A 15,546-nucleotide genomic window follows, 5' to 3' on the forward strand; every position below is an offset into this window, starting at 1 on the left:
ATTAATAGGAAGGGCTGAGGCATCCCTAGCATTGCCCCACACATTCACCCTCACCTCTCCCAAACATGAAACCCAGAGACAGGACGTTTGTGGAGAGCAGCAAAAAGGAAGATTTCCTCCCACAGAGCTTTACCTGCTTTGTTTCTGCTTGACAGGCGGTTGTTAAAGGCACAGGAGTTGGGGGGGTGACACAAGTCTGGCCAAAAGTGTCTTCTGTTACCTTTTTCTTAAAGCGTCCTCTCTCTGCCTGGGATCACTCTGGGGGCTTCAAGGTGTCTTGGGATAACAACCTCTGAACTCACTTCAACCTCTGAAATGTAAGTGCCAACTGTCTCTGTTTACCAGAGGCGGCACCTGTTTCCTGCCTTGTCCCTGGGGCAATTAAAAAAAAAACAACCAAAAAAATCACTGCCCTATTTTTTCCTTTGTATATTTTGACTTTAGGGAATGCCTTGCTAAAACATTGCTCTTGAGAGCTGAGCTGCCAGGAGAATTGCCAGCCATTCTGAAAGTTCATCTCCCTCTCCCGAGTAGAGTCTGCAGAAGTTTAAATCTCCAAGTTGGAGACAGCAGAGTAGATGCACCTGGCCTTTACATAAGCTTGCAAATAAGCCCTCAAAAATTACTAAATTGCCTACTGAGGCTGGTAGAGCTGCAGAATCTCTCAGGAGTTAAGATAAGCAGAGAGGGGCCCTCTTGGTAGTTCCACAACCCTCAGAAGCTTGGGGTGGAGGTGGACCAGGAGACAGCTCCCTCTGTGACAGCTCCCAAATTGGGGCATTCTCTCCCCACAGCATTGGTCTTGGAAACTTCACTATACAAGTGCTGAAGACACACCTCTTTGCTCTGACCTTTCTCACCTGAGATGAAAGGACATGGCACTTTTTGCTAATGAAGACAGGAGCTGCTGGCTCAGAGTAACAACCCAAAGCAGAGACATACCTGGGGTCCCTTGTGCCCTTGGGCAAGGAGCTGTATTGACACCCACCCATACCCCAGGGGGAAAAATCTGAGAAGCAGGAAAGGTTGCCTGGACAGGAGGAACATGCCTCCTCAGGGCTGAATAGGGTGCCTGTGCTGCTCTCTGCCAGGAAGCCAGGAAGAGGGGAAACCCCTTTCCGTCCCCTCCAGCAGGAGTAGCTTTTCTCGCTGGAGATCCTGGCAGATTTCTTCTGCAAGCAAAGCAGGTGCTAGAGTATTGTGCTGGGGGAGTGGGTATTCCACGTGTCACAGGAAGACTCCAATGTCTGATAGGTTATTTTTGAGCCCCCAATGGGGGCTGGTTTCACCAACCACTTGGTATGCCTCTGACCCCAAGTCAAAAGCCTCTGAAACAGCCTCAGGAAGCAATCAATGTGAGCTTATGGTCTTATTTCAGGGGTTCCCAAACTGTGGTCCATGGACCATACCCTCCAACATTTCTCCAATGAAAATAGGGACATCCTAAGGAAAAGTGAGACATTCCAGGATCAAATCAGAAACCGGGATGGCTTCTCAAAATGAGGGATGTCCCTGTAAAATAGGGACACTTGGAGGGTCTGGTGGACCACTAGCGGTCTGCAAGTTTCATTCAGGTGATCCTTGGTGTGTCTGTGGATTTGTGGCTGAAGACTGGAGACGGCAATATCCACATTGATTTTTAATTGTTTTATTGCTTCATTTGTTGTATTTTATGTATTACAATTTTAATTCTATGGAATTACAATTACAACAACAAACAGAAATTATTAAGTGGTCCACCAAGACCCCAAGTAATTTTCAAGTGGTCTGTGGCGAGAAAAACATTGGAAACCAATGTCTTTATTTTCTACTTGGGAACTCTTACTTCCCTTTACACCCCCAAGTGGAGGAGATAGGCATTACAATTCCTTCCAAGGTCAATTTAATGATACCAAATGGTTAATTGCTGGGGCTCCAGCATAACTGGGAGCCTCTGTCAATAAACCTCAGATATGGGAGGAGGAACAATCTATGGTTAAGCCACAAAAAAGAAAAAACGATTCTGCACATGTCTAGAGGCACTCTCTTCATATGTTCCAGTTTACAGACATGGCGCTGGTAAAAGGATATAGGGCTGACCCCTGAGTCAATTTAAGCTGGGTCTGGCATCATTCTTCTTTTTTGCTGTTTGGTCCAGGGAAGCCAGTTTCTTTGTATCACTAATCTTGCCATATGGGTTAAGTCCCTTTAATCCCTCTCCCTCCATATGGAACATAGGCCAAGCCCTAGAAAATCTGCTATAGGGAGGGGTGGAAACATTCCTGTGGGCTTCTCCGTTTGCCCCTATTTTGCCTCTCTGCTGACCTCCTCAGTCTCACACAGCTGTTGCTTGGAGACCTTGCGGTACCCAGGACTGCACAGAAACACCCACCCACAGGTCTGGTTTCCAAGGCAATCACCTGCTTGTCTCCCAAAGGCAGCTGTCTTGGCCTTCGGCAAAACAGGCAGGTAAAACAAGCCAGAGGCCCCAGCTGTGTGTGCTTGGTGTCCTTCTCACACCTGTCAGCAACAATGCACCAGCCCCAGCCCATCTGTTGCTCGCTGTCTTCTGAGTCTTCCCTGTATGTGAGGAAGAGGGCTCTGGGAAACACTTCTCCTCTCAGCAACCCACCCCCCCTCCACGGCTGCTTGCCAGTGCAGACCTGTCGTCAAGAGGCCACCATGGGAACACTACTGCTACCATCAACCACTGTCATTCATACTGAAAGAGTTCCACATCACACTCCACAGTGGTTCGAGGAATGGTGTGTGTGTGTTCTCCCTCCTGGAAATAATGATGTAGTGCTTTGAACTTAGAATGAGGAGGATAATTATGTGCTAGAATGAAAAGCAGGGTGGGGGTATATACTCCAAAATGAATTGAAAACTAAGCTGAAAGGACCAAATTCTGAAGGACTGAGCATTCATAGATCATCTGATGAAACACATGTAAATATGGCATCCGGCCTCCTCGGTTTGTTTGCTGGCAGCTCCAGCCTGAGGGGACCCACAACCATCCCAGACTACAGAGAAAGGCAATGGCAGGACAGCAGCAGAGAGCACATGCTGTTTGCACAGCCAGGACTCCAGCTCTCAGTGCTTCTAATTTTGTACTGATGTGCAAAACCAGCAGTGTGCGAAACGGCACCCTCAGAGGCACAGGCAGTCTGAAGCACAAGAATGCTTCAGAGCTCTCCCCAGCCAGAACTGGGGAGAGCTAAGCAAAAAGCTCCTTTCCCCCTACAGCCAGTCTCCTTGAGTTGCTCTTTCCATGAATGATTGGCCCAGATTGAAGGAGGTGGGTTGAGGCATACCCTGCCTTGGCAGCTCAGACAGGGCTCCCGGGGGACTAATACTGGCATGTAAATATTAGATCCTCATGTCTCCTCAGAGACCAATTACATAAATCATGGCAGCTCCCACAGGACTGCCAGCTTCCACTTACTGTATCATCGTTAACAGCTTATTAAGGAGCAGCTGCTCAAGGAGAGAGAGAGAGAGAGAGAGAGATGAAGGGGAGGGATCCATCTCCTCCTTGGAGCACCCCACCTCCCAATCCTGACAGTGCCACACCCAAATACATTTCATGCTATTAATCCCAGCCAAAGTGACAGAAGTATTTTTGAGTACCAATGAAGAATGGGCCAAAGAGGCACTGTTACATGCTAAGGCAGGTCTTGGGCAAGAACCATGGCATTAAAAAGACATGGCATGCCAAAATCATATTGCTGAGGTGGAAAAGGTGCAGAAAGGGGCAACACCAATATTCAAGGAACTACAGCAACACACCTAGAGCAACATGTGACGCTTTTTAGTCTAGGCAAAAGGTGAGAAAAGGAGGATGTGATAGAGGCAGATAAGATCATGCATGGTGTGGAGAGAGTGGAGAGAGAAAAGTTTATCACATTACTAGAACCTAAAGGGCTCATCCAATGAAGCTGAATATTGGAAGATTTGAGACAGACAAAAGGAATCATTCTTCACACAATGCTTAATTAAACTTTGGAATTTGTTCCCACAAGGGGCAGTGATGGCCACCAACTTGGATAAGCTTTGAAAGAGGATTAGACAAAATCATGGATGATAGCACCATCAACTGCTACTAGTCCGATGGTTAGTTCCACCTCCACAGTCAGTGGTAGCATAGTTCTGAATGCCAGTTCTTGGAAATCGCAAATGAGGAGAGTGCAGTTGCACTTCGGTCCTGCTTGTGGGATTCCCAGAAAAAATCTGGTTGGCCACTGCTTATCCACACTTCTGTTTCCCCACAGCTTTCCCCCCAAGAAAACCCGCAGTTGAGTGCTGAACTGAAACAAACAGCAATCAAGTTTTCCATAGACTGTCGTTTGTTTTCATTTAGCGCTAAAGAGTGGGTTTTCCAGGGGAATATGGCAAGGTTAAGGCAAAACCACCAGTGCTTTCTAGGCACAGGACAAGCAGAAGTGTGGATGAGCCCCAGAATGCTGAACAAGGTGATGGGTCATGGCCCTGATGTAGCCGGGCTCTTCTTATGTTTAAAAAGATTATTTGGGGGGGCAGACAGACCAGGCCTGCCCTTATGATTTTAACAATGGTTTGATGGGCAAAAACCAGCTGAAGCAACCCTTTCACAACATAGAGATAAGCATTACTACTTGCTAATTTCTGCACATCAAGCGGATGTTGAAAGGTGCTGCAAATTTAATCCCGGCTGATTGCCTACCAAGCCTTTCTCTACCCTCTCTGTCTCCCCCCCCCCCCAAAAAAAAAAAAAAACAAAAAAGCTTTTTATTTCCTGTGTTGCTTTCTTTGGAGGAAAGGGGATGGCGGAGACAGTTCTTAAAAGTTATAGCCTCTTCTTCTTTACCCTCCCCTCTAGGGATACATAATAAGAGCTGTCTGCCCATCTTTCTCCCAGGTACAATTGAGCCTGCATTCTGCCAGAGAGCCCTCCAAATCGGATTACTCTGGCATTAAAAGGTGAATCTAATTTGGAGCTGCCACCCTTTGGCAGGAGACCCATTAGCTCTCCTTGTGCGGCTCCATCTAGGCTCTCCCAGCAGGGAAGCAGAGTCGTACAGAAGAGAGGGGGAGGAGGGGGAGGGGGAGGGGAGCCCAGCGGGGAGATTTGCTGCCTTCCATGAGCTGCTTTCAGATCCTGTCTCTTGCAGGCAGCTGGAAACGGATGAAGAAATGCTCAGGGCAATTAGGCAGTGGGGCAATATACATCACGGCCGAAACATCTGCTAATAATGTCTCTGGTGAGCCATAAAAGCCCAAGGTTTTGGCCCAGGAACATATAAGGAAAGAGGAAAGGTGGGAGGGAGAACAGTAGAGGGAAGTGAAGCTTGCCCCTTGTAAGAGATTGAAATAGAGCTGTCTGCATGCAGTTTCTCCCTGGCATTCCTCCACTCTGATGGAAGGCTACTTTTCCATCCAAATGTGTGCATGTGTGAAGGGGGATCTTAGTGGTAGGAACATAATAATAATAATAATAATAATAATAATAATAATAATAATAATAATAATATTCAGCTGGGGAAAGGAAGGGGAGGAGTAAACAGTGTAGCAGGAGGACAATCTGCAAACTTGGTGTGCAGAACTGGATGCCACAGTAGAATTCCGGCGCCCTCTAGTGTTAGGCTCTGGCTACTACAGCAGCATGTAAGTGTTTTTAATGGTTTGCCGTACAAGTTCCAAGTTAAAGACTAAATGACTGATTGAGACAGAGGCTTTCGTGCAGCAGATGCATGAAAAGAGAGAAAGGAAATAAAAGCAGTTAGCAGTGGGGAAATGTAGAGAGAAATGTATTAGCTGTGGGGCTAAATACTAACCATGAACTTGGAAGGGGCACAGCCTGTGACATTTCTATGCAAAGCCCAAATGTATACAAGATTAGCACCCTGACCTCTCACAGCAACATTCCAGAGGGATAGACGTGTTTGTCTGCTATGCTTTTAATCAGCTGAAGCCAAGGTTTTCTCTACCACATAAGAAGAGTACTTGCTTTTATTTATTTATTTTACTTATTTCATAAAAATTACACACCACTTGATTATATCTTCAAAGCTTTGCACACAGAAGGTCTCAGGTACAATCCTTGGAGTCTCCAGTTAGAAGGAACAGGAGTTGCAAAAAGCACCCTGGAAAGCCACTGCCGATCAGAGCTAACAATACTGACCCAGTATAAGGCAGCTCCCCATGTTCCTAAAGGGGCAAAATGTTTTCTAAGCAGTGACTCCCACAGTGAATGGTGCCTGTGCTTATCTGATTTGCACTTGAGGCTAGCACAGAAGAATTACAGACAGCCTCTTCTACTTTCCATGGACTTTTGGCCGTACTGCTTCTGATTTATTTTCCTATAAACACACACATACACTTGTCAGCTTAGCATAGACATTTCTTGTAATGAAATCAGCTCCAATCCACAAATGCAAAGTAAATCTGTTTTGCCTTTTAGGTGCCACAACACTAGTAGCAGTCTAATACGGCTAACTCCATGGAGATTTCAGCTTGTTTAACTTGCACTACAACTCACATAAGCCCCAAGAAGTGAGATCAATGGGTATGGAAACAATAGTCATAGTAAGCAAAGGAACATAGGCATTATAAGAAGTCAGACCATTGGTCCACCTAGCTTAGCGTTGTCTTCACTGCCTGGTACCATCTCCCTGGAATTTCAGGCAGCATTCTCTCCCAGCGCTACCTGGAGATTCCAGGGACTGAACCTGAGACCTTGTGCATGCAAAGCAGGTGCTCTAGCACTGAGCTACAGCCCTTCCCTGAAGTTTGCGCATCAGCTGTGACAGTTTGACCTCTTCCTGTGCAGTTTAGGCTTTATTCTGCCAGAGGGCCAACCAAATCAGATTAGCATTAAAAGGTTAATAAAATTTAAGATTCCACAATTCTGCAAGCTTTCAAAGTCCTGCCCCCCGCCCCTCAACCCAGCAGGAAAACTTTACATGAAGATTGCTATGCATAGAAAGCAGGACTTGCATGAAACTGCCATCCACAGAAAGTAAGACTTAGAACCCCAAGACTTAGAACTCCAGAAGCAAATTTGTGTCTCTGTCCCCCCTCTCTCTGATAACACTAGAGTTCAGTGTCGGAAGATTCAGGGCAGACAAAAGAAAAATACTTCGTCACACAGCCTATGGTTAAACTATAGAATTTGCACCTGCTAGAACAGGCTTCCTCAAACTTGGCCCTCCAGGTGTTTTGAGACTACAATTCCCATCATTCCTGACCACTGGTCCTGCTAGCTAGGGATCATGGGAGTTGTAGGCCAAAAACATCTGGAGGGCCGAGTTTGAGGAAGCCTGTGCTAGAAGTAAGGATGGTCATCAACTTGGATGGCTTTAAAAGAAGGGTAGTCAAATTCATAGGAATAAGGCTGCCAATGGCTACTAGCCATGATGGATATGTTCCACCTCCACTGTTGCTTTGAATTGCAAGTGGGGAGAGAGCTGTTGTGCTTAGGTCTTGCTTTGGGGATCCCATAGCCCTATGGCTGGCTATTCTGAAACAGGATGCTGGACTAGATGGGCCCTTAGCCTGATCCAGCAGGTTCTTCTTACATTCATATGCTCTTTCTGCCCCAGCCCAGTTAGAACCCTGTACACACATATACCAGACTTGCCATAGGTTACATAACGTGTGTTTTTCAAAACACCCACTCATACCAATAGGCCAACACTTGGCAGATGGCATTTGTAAGAGAAACACAAAGCACCGTTTCTCAGTCCATATGCACAGGAAGAGGTATAATAACAAGAAAGGGAAAGAGACACTGAAATAACACACAACCTTGATGAACTTTTGGTTCTCAACTGAAAGCCAGCATGCTTATTCTCTCTCTCTCTCTTCGCAAATTCCATAGCATGCAGCATAGAGCTCCCAAGATACTGGTCAATGTTCTAGCATGGTCTTTTTGCTTACATTAGCACCATAAACTCACATGTTCTGAGCCTCTTCCCTCTCTTTTATATATTTAATAAAGTCAACCCAGACAAAAATTACATTTATATCCCACCTTTCCTCCAAGGAGTTCAAGGCGGTGCCATGCCATGGTTTCCCCCCTCCCTATTTTATCCTCACAACCCTGTGAGGGAAGTTAGAGTGAGAGATAATGACTGGTCCAAGTTCACCTGATGAACTTTACAGCTGAGTTCAAGTTTGAATCCTGGTTTCTCAAACCTAGTCTGACACTCCAACCACTGCACCACACTGGATAAAAAGTGTCTTTTCTTAATATCTCTCTGTGTAAATGGAACTTTTTGTGTTAGCTTTTCTGACATTTGTAAATCAAATGGGGAGGGAATTTAAAAACCTCTTAAAATGGTCTGACAAGTACCTGTGAGATCACAGGTGATTCTTCCTCTTTCCTGCTCGCCAGGCAAGCCCTCTCTCTGCCAACTACTATATACCGTAGCTATAAATGCATTTATTCTGGTCTGGAAGCCCTCTGAGGTTATATCATATAGCCAAGGAAGGTCAGGAGCACTCGTTTGAGAGTCTGGGGATACAACACAATACTTTTTTACATGTCCCACTTGCATAAGAACAATAAAAATGACAGTATAATATGTCGGTAGCAATATACTCAGCAAAGATGGGGCATAGCCCTCTCCACTCCAAAGCCATTATAAGGAGAGGGGGGAAACCTTGTGACTAAATGTCTCAATGCATGGACACAATTTCCTATCCTGGTGCTAAAATCTCATCTCACAGGCCTAATTCTCACAAACAGGGAATGGAGTGCTACACCTATTCTTGGATGGTACCACTTCAGACTACCAGTGGGGCCTTCCATAGTTGAATGCTCCTCCCTAAAATAAACAAAAAATACCCCCCAACACACACATACACATATATAAAGAAAGCTAGCATGTCAAAAAGAAGAGTTCTTCCTGACATTCTAGTTTGCTTGGTGCATGATGTTTGTTTCAGTTTGAGTGAAGGAAAATCTTGTCAACAGCTCTGTCACAAATTGACCCTCATTCTTTGTGAGAACGAGGTCACCAAAGAAATCAGGAACCAGGAGCAGATAGCAACCTGTCTCTAGAAGCAAAAACTGTGACACTAAGGCTGGGGGATGAGGGGCACACAGTTTTAGGCAAATGCTCTTGCTTCTACTCCTTGACAGTCTACATGCTGGAGGTGACCATAAAAGACAGGCAAACAAAATATACTTGCATAATCATTGACACAATGGCCTTTGCCTCTGTTCTCCCAGCTCTGACTTTCTCTATCTAGGCAACTATAGGCAGCCCCATAAGTATTGATGGGGGAAGAACCACTAGCTGAGATAACAACATCACCTCTTAGCGCCACCTCTGCAGACAAACAAATATTTTTTTCCCAAGCTGCCTTTGAATAGTGTTGAGGAGAACCACTCCAGGGAAGCCTTCCCCAACTGAGTGCCCTTCAGATGGTTTGGACTACAACTTCCATCAGTCCCTAGAAGAGATAGGTGGCTCCAGTCCACATCCATGCTATGGGAGGGAGTTGCATACACAGGGAGCAGATATTACATATATAGGATCAAGAAACCTTCAGTTGGCTGAGGGTAGCAGAGTTGGAGGAGCAGAGATTATCACAGGGATTGATGGACTGAATGATTTAGATTATTTATATCCCGCCCTTCAGACAGGCCACAGAGCAGTTTACAACCAAATCAAGAAAAGAATCCATATAAAAAACAATCTTTTACAAACACAAACTAGCAAAAAAATTGAATGGCAGTTACTAGTAGCAGCAATCAGGTTTCTCCTCTGCTAAATGCTACAGAGTGAGTTGCACATGCAAAGAGCCATCCCTGAAAAGGCCCTTCCCTGGCCCCTCATACCATAACTTAATCCTGTACAGGGGAGACCAGCAAGAGAGCCTGATCTGCTGATCTTAAAGAATGGGATGTTTGATATGGGAGAAACTATACAGAGAGAAACTGGAGATATGTACCTAAGGAGAGACTGCTGGAGCAGGCTCCCCCACCCCCACCCTCTCTCTCATAAAATGTATATGGAAAGTACCATCTTAAAAGGGTAAGTTCCACATTCTCTCACACACATAGAAGGGATGCCTCTTCTGAGATGCTGCCTTTTGAAGCACATGCCTACATGTGCTTATGTAGCCCTCCCCCGTCCCCAAATAGAACTCTGTATTTTTTTCACATGCCAATTTAAGCTGCACTCCTAGGTACACTAGGGACGCGGGTGGCACTGTGGTCTAAACCACTGAGCCTTGGGCTTGCCGATCAGAAGGTCGGAGGTTCGAATCCCTGCGACGGAGTGAGCGCCCATTGTTTGGTCCCAGCTCCTGCCAACCTAGCAGTTCGAAAGCAAGTCAAAATGCAAGTAAATAAATAGGTACCGCTCCGGCGGGAAGGTAAACAGCATTTATGTGCGCTGCTCTGGTTCGCCAGAAGCGGCTCAGTCATGCTGGCCACATGACCCGGAAGCTGTATGCCGGCTCCCTCAGCCAATAAAGCGAGATGAGCGCCACAACCCCAGAGTCATCCATGGCTGGACTTAATGGTCAGGGGTCCCTTTACCTTTTACCTAGGTACACTTACTAAGGAGTAAGCCCCACTGACCTCAAGGACCAGGATGTAAACATGCTTAGGGTTCACATTGAAAACCAATTCATTAACTGAGTAATCAACTAAAATCCATATAATTAATCAGCTGAGGAAGTTCATTTGCCAGGCAAAACAGCGCTAATTATAACGTAGTAAAAAAAACCACACACACACACACACACACACACACACACACACACACACACACAACCTGCTGGTCTATGAAATGTATATGAGCACTTGGGCACAGTAATGAATTTCTGGAAGGAGAAGATGTGGCCCAGGGCTGCCTTTAAATTGCAACTTCCAGTCTAGAAGCTTCTGTTCCAAGGTTTGTGGGGCCCAAACCTTGTGGGGCCCAGCAATCACAGTCACAAAGGAAGCTGCCTTAAAACACACCAGCCTGGCTCCACACCTCTCCAGGTTCTGAGGCAGAGAAGTTATTTCCCCTTCACCAGTTACCTGATCCATCCATTAGGACCCTCTCTTACTAATGAGGGGTAGATACACAGTGCATGCTCAAAAAGATACTGGAGCTGTAGGCACAATGCATGCATTTAAAGAACCCACCCACCAAATCCAGGAAACTGTAGTCTGCCTCTCACAGAGCAACAATTCACAATACCCTTAACAAACCATAGTTCCCAGGACTCTTTGGAGGGGTACTTTAAATGTACGTATGGTGTGTGCACAGCCCCACTGTCTTTTTGAGTATGCACTATGTACCTAATTATATTAAACCACAGAGCCTAGGGCTTGCCGATCAGAAGGTCGGCAGTTTGAATCCCTGCGACGGGGTGAGCTCCCGTTGCTCTGTCCCAGCTCCTGCCAGCCTAGCAGTTCAAAAGCACATCAAAGTGCAAGTAGATAAATAGGTACCACTCTGGCGGGAAGGTAAACAGCATTTCCGTGCGCTGCTCTGGTTCGCCCGAAGCGGCTTAGTCATGCTGGCCACATGACCCGGAACCTGTATTCCGGCTCCCTCGGCCAATAAAGCGAGATGAGCGCCGCAACCCCAGAGTCGTCTGCGACTGGACCTAATGGTCAGGGGTCCCTTTACCTTTACTTTTAAGCCACATATAAGTTTACATTTACATATCTTCCCCTCACTAGGGGCCCGGGAACTGTAGTTTGCCCCTCATATAGCTACTAGCTACACTTCCCAGCATATGGAACAAACTAGTTTCCAATATTCTTGAGTGAGGGGGAGTGTGCTTTGAATGTGTACTCAGACTAAATTTTATCCCATTTTAGTCCTACTCAGGGTAGACCCATTAAAGTGAATGAAGAAGACTATTGTAGATTCATTAATTTCAATGGATCTACTCTGCATAAATGTCAGTTGAAGCACTTTCTTCTTCATAATGGCTTCACACATTCCAAGGCAGATTCCTGGCATCGATCAAAGCTTCCGGGGCCAAGCCCCTACTTCCCCTCCATGAAGCTGTAGAATTTAATCATCCAGCTGTTTTTAGAAGCAGATGTATAGACATCTGGCAGAGAGACTGGATCTAAAAGGAATGCTAGTTCAGTGTGTCCTGTGAGGCGGAGGTAGCAGGACTAGATTACTTTGAAGGTCCCCTTCCAATTTGAGAATGCTCTGGATTCTCTCAAGAGCCACAATATTATGGATACAAGGATGGTTTTGTTTTGAAAAAGTAACTGTTTTGTTTGTTGCTTTGAAAACTTTTTTAAAAACCTGATAGCTGCCTTGAACTCTGAGTACAATGGGCTACAAGAGGCAGTGGGTTTTTTTAAAAAAAGAGAAAGAGAAGGTAAACTCTCTATAAGGCAGAGGTAACCAACATGGTGCCCTCAGATGTTGTTGAACTCCAGCTCCCATCCGCCCCAGCTAGGATGACCAATGCTCAGGGATGATGTGGGCTGTAGTCCAACAACTGGAGAGTACTCCATTGGCCAGGGGTTGCCAACGTGCAGCCCATGGGCCGGATGGAGCCCACGAAGGCCATTTTACTGGCCCACGAGCCGCCCCCCAACCAAGCTACCCACTCAGCGAGTCCCCAGCGTGCTGCACAGTGCGAGGACTCGTTGAGCGGTGCAGGAAATTGCTTCTGCGCATGCGCAGATACCAAAAATTGCATCTGTGCATGTCCAGACGCCAAAAATTGCTTCTGCACAGGCGTGATTTTGGGTGTCTGGGCATGCACAGAAACAATTTCTGGCGCCGTGGACATGAGCAGACGCGATTTCCAGTGTCACACTGCGCCAGTCTGGCCCACAGATGATCTCTGTGGGAGTGATCCGGCCCATGGCCGGCAAACCTTGCCGACCCCTGCCATTGGTTATCCTTGCTGTAAACTGTTCAGGCCATCCTATAGGGGTTGTCCAGAAGATTCTGCAAATGAGTGTTCCCTCTCTTCCTTCACAGGAGACAAAGTGCCTTGACATCAAGAGTGACCATCAGCAAGGCGACCCTAGAGGCTGGTAATGACTTACTGCTCAATAAAAGCACCACCCCCACTCCTTGCTGTGAGTGGGAGGGGCCAAGAGGAAGCCACCCCCATCTTCCTCCTCCTCCTCCTCCTCCTTTTATGCCTTGCATCACAGGAACTGCTAGTCAAGTCAGGCTGCAGAGACACCATCCATTTAAAGCACATTTCCCAGGTACCAGCCTGTATTGCACATACACACAAACAGGCCAGTGCTCCATGGGATCTGTTGCTGAGGATAAGTGGGCAGTGGCTGCTCTAGTCCAGGTACAGACCTGCTTAATAATGTCACTGCCCAAAAGAGTGAGAAAGGGGGGGGGGGGGGAAGAGTGAGAAAGGCAAGGTCAAAACAAACACTCAAACACATGTGGGACATACCAGGCCTGACCAGCTCAGAAATAGTCAGTGGTTGGAATGGGACTTGGGAGAGAAAGGGCAAAGCTATGCCCCAAGGAGCAAACAGTACAACGATCACAGGGCAAATAAAGGCAGAATTAGGGCTCTGTGCATGCTGCAATTAAAAACAACAATGAAAGTCTGCAACAACATAACCTAATTCTGTGACCTGCATAAGGTCCCCTATCTCCCATTTCTAGTCTTGTCATCATGCATGTGGGCATTGTTTTAAGGAACCTGTTAAGTTCTAGAAAACTCAAAGTGTATATGTTTACAGTTGAGGGGGGAGGGAATATCAGAGCCAGAACTGGCATCCATACAGAATATAAAGACCTCCCTTTATTTATTTATTTTAAAAAGGAAAAGAAACAAGAAAACATTCCCCTTTTAAGATGGGAAGTAAGGTGGTTGTGGGAGCCATCTTTTGCTATTTCTCCTTGACCTGCGACTCCAGAAATCTTTAAGATAAATCACCTTAGCAACTTTAAACCATTACACTGGACAAGCTGGGTAGAGGGGCTCTGAGCATGATGGAGGGTGTAGGGAGAAGAGGAGAATGGAATTCTGTTGAAATCGGAGCCAGCTGCTCTCTGGCTCTTGCTGACAGGGAGCAGTCAACTCCTGGGAGAAAGATTGCTCACATTCCTGCGCTTCCCAAGGCTCTTGGCTACGCTCAGCCACAACAAAGGGCAGGCGGAGCGCCCAGGATGAAGAAAGGAAAGGAAAGCATGCTAAGATATTCCATCTTTTTCCTTGCTCACCCACCCACCCACAACTCACACTGATGTTGTTTTTTTCTCCCACTTTCAGGAGACAACAAATTTTGGGAGCTTATGGGGAACATGGCTGACATGCATAGAATTCTAATGTCTATCTTTTCTCCTTCCTGCATGGAAAAAAGGGCCTCTCAAAGCTCACATTTGCTCATATTCATTATGTTTTCCTAACAATCAATCCAGATGAACTGCCCAAGTAGAAAATTGAGCTGGCCAAGACAGCCTTCTTCCTGCTCCACATCCTCTAGGTGTTGATTGACAACACCTGGACAAGGATTATGGGAGTTGGAGTCCTGCAACATTTGGAGGGTACCAGGTTGTGGAAGCCTGTGCAGGATCAAAGCAAAAAGTACAACCTAGTCTCTCCTCCACTCACAGTCAGATTTGTTGTTTACCTATATGATCGTCAAGAAACCTGAATGGCAAGGTAATACTAGAACCCCAAGGGGTCATCCAATGAAGGTGAAAGTTGGAAGATTCAAGGAAGGCAGGCAGAGAGACTCCTTCACACAGCACATGGTTAAATGATGGAATTCACTAAAGGAAGATGGATTAATGGCCACCAACTTTAAAATGAGTTTAGTCAACATCACAAAGGCCAGGGGTAGGCAACCTAAGGCCCGTGGGCTGGATGCGGCCCAATTGCCTTCTCAATCCGGCCCGTGGATAGTCCAGGAATCAGCGTGTTTTTACATGAGTAGAATGTGTGTTTTTATTTAAAATGCATCTCTGGGTTATTTGTGGGGCATAGGAATTCATTCATTCCCCCCCCCAAAAAAAATACAGTCCGGCCCACCACATGGTCTGAGGGACGGTGGCTGAAAAAGGTTGCTGACCCCTGACAAAGGCAAAGCTATCAACCAATGGTCACTAACCCCAAGGGCTATGTTCTCCCTCCAGTGTCAGAGGTAGTATGCCTCCGAATGCCAGTTGATGGGAATCACAAGTTGGGAGAGTTACTGTTGCACTCAGGTCCTGCTTATGAGCTTCCTAGTGGGGAAACGGATGGGCCACTCTGAGAACAAGATGCTACACTAGATGAGACTCTGGTCTGATTCATCAGTGCTCTTCCAGTCTTCTTAACCTCAAGCAAACTACTCTTGCTCAGCCTCCACAGATGACTTGGTGCCTATAATCTCAAGTCTTTTCTCAAGGGACAGGCACAAAGCTAGGCCCTGGAAACCCTTGCAATTATACTTTCCAGATCAGCCTCTATTATTTAGAGCTAGTTTGTGGTTAGAGAGCTGAGCTAGGACCAGGGAGAACCAGGTGTGTGTGTGTGTGTAAAATTACTATCCCTTAACAGCTTGGGGCCAGTTTACCCCATATATGCCCACATGATCGCACTGTTACAGGTGCAACATCATACTCATTCTGCATTTGTAAG

The 15,546-nt window shown here is 46.3% G+C and overlaps 1 protein-coding gene across 3 annotated transcripts in view; it reads right to left on the minus strand.

Annotated features, from left to right (window-relative positions):
• GSE1 (Gse1 coiled-coil protein) overlaps positions 1 to 15,546 on the minus strand; it is a 428,548-nt gene that overhangs the window by 320,551 nt on the left and 92,451 nt on the right. The gene's annotated exons all lie outside the window — the stretch shown is intronic.

This window comes from Podarcis filfolensis (assembly GCF_964270895.1).
Source record: "Podarcis filfolensis genome assembly, chromosome: 8".
Lineage (NCBI taxonomy): Eukaryota > Metazoa > Chordata > Lepidosauria > Squamata > Lacertidae > Podarcis > Podarcis filfolensis.